The sequence below is a fragment of the Dermacentor silvarum genome, chromosome 1 (assembly GCF_013339745.2).
Source record: "Dermacentor silvarum isolate Dsil-2018 chromosome 1, BIME_Dsil_1.4, whole genome shotgun sequence".
Taxonomy (NCBI): domain Eukaryota; kingdom Metazoa; phylum Arthropoda; class Arachnida; order Ixodida; family Ixodidae; genus Dermacentor; species Dermacentor silvarum.
The window spans coordinates 152,546,703-152,548,602 of record NC_051154.1 but is presented as its reverse complement, the minus strand read 5'-3'; the positions used below and the strand labels follow the sequence as shown (position 1 = coordinate 152,548,602).

The following is a 1,900-nucleotide window of genomic DNA, read 5'->3' as shown; positions in this document are numbered from 1 at the left end:
AAAGGCTTCCCACCACAGTGTATATATATTGAACTAGATACCCTGTGGGCCAAATAGATTTTACTAATAAAAATAATGTGTGTTTGGTGCTGACGCTCGAATTAACTGCGTAATTTTCTTAATCAATTGCGCCATCCGTTACTCACCCCCCTTTTTTAGTTTTTGAAAGCCAGCTATTACATTCCTAATATTTAATGGAATTCTGAAACTTCTTGCATGAATCCTAAAACAATATTCCAAGTTTTGAATATGAATCGAATGTTACGCAATAACTATTCGTATTCGAAAATGAACTATTTGGCATTTTCCAATATTGAAACTAACTAAATCTTTCGCAGCAACCAACTGTTAAAATATGGTTCCACCTGCTATACATAGTATCGCAAATTATCCGAAATGAACAAAGACAAAGGTTTTTGAAGCAATGAAGAAAGGAAATGGGAAATTAAACTGTTTTGTTTTTGTTTTCAGTTTCCTGACGGAAACAACGTAGGCGACAACCTATGAATTTGTCTATGATTTAGTGTATATGGCAGTCTAGTCAAATAGCAGATTTATCTTTTACGCTACAACAACCGGCGATGTTTTCTTTGCAACGGGCCCTTTTACATGTGATAACGGCACACAAGTCCTTCAGCTGCTTTTACTTTTATTACAGCGAAGCTGTATATGGCTAGTTTATAGCAGATGGATGTCCGTAGACCAAAAACATGGGCCGATCCCGAAGATTGTGCAATACCGGGACGCCCCCCGGCGGAGGTGAAGCAGACTTCAAGCACTCCGCCAACTTGCAAAAATAAGTTTAATATCTTGGGTTCAAATACAATTCTTACCAGATATTAAGCTGATAAGAACAGATACTACACTTTGACCAGCGTCGGCCATGTCTACGTTTGCACCATACACGTGTACGCCATCCCGCGTATTCAAACTAGTGCCTACCAATCTGAGTGTCTTCTGTCTCCTGACGTCCTGCTCTACGTAGGCTCCTTTCCTCAGTTGTGCTCTGACTGGGAAGTTGGTAGGCCGCGTGTTGTACGGTCTGAAGGAGAACAGCGTGCCTGCCAAGAACGATGGCATGAACAGAAAAGGGAATGGGCGCGGCGGCGGCGGAAGGAGACCACCGACGATGAGCGGGCCGCGGACACCAAACGTAAGCGTGCTGCCCGCCAGGTCCGCGAGGGGGAAAGAAATGCGAACCGTCCATGTGGCCCCGATCCCGCAAACTTGGAACGTTTCACCGGAGCAACGGTCAGTCACCACATGCACAGATTCGATGGGTCATTCACCTTCATAGAGTGGAATGGCACTAAATTTTATTTCCACAACTTGAGATCGTTTTATCGGTGACCACTTATTTATGGGCAACCATTTGTTCAGTAGCCATGCATCCTGGAAAACATTGCTTGCAAAAGCGCAGCTATCGCGCCGATAGTAGACGCCCGTGAGTGACGTGACAGATTCTGTCTCTCAGGTGGACGAGCATAAAGCGAGCGTCCTTATCAAGCCGCGATTTCGGTCACGTCATGGTCGCCCGACGGGGATCCGCCGCAAGCAGCGCGTCACTCATGGGCGTCTACTATGGGCGTTACGGTCGCGCTCCTGGGCTGTTAAGTTTCGCTTTTCTTTGTGAAATAGCCCGGAGTTCATTACACTATAAAAATTAGCAACCTCAACTTTTTGCATTTCTGGAAACGGTTACGACCTCCGCGGATGGCCCGCTCACGTGATCCATTGAGATCACTCGCATAGCTGTTTTGGTTCTAAAGTTCGTCATCCTCATCATCATCAGCCTATATTTATGTCTACTGCAGGACGAAGGCCTCTCTCTGCGATCTCCAATTACCCCTGTCTTGCGCTAGCTGATGCCAAAGTTCATTAGTCTAATTTACATAATTAG

General features: G+C 45.3%; 1 pseudogene; it reads right to left on the bottom strand.

Annotated features, from left to right (window-relative positions):
* Positions 1-705: 705 nt before the first annotated feature.
* LOC119437797 (U2 spliceosomal RNA) lies at positions 706-885 on the bottom strand (annotated as a pseudogene).
* Positions 886-1,900: the final 1,015 nt, after the last annotated feature.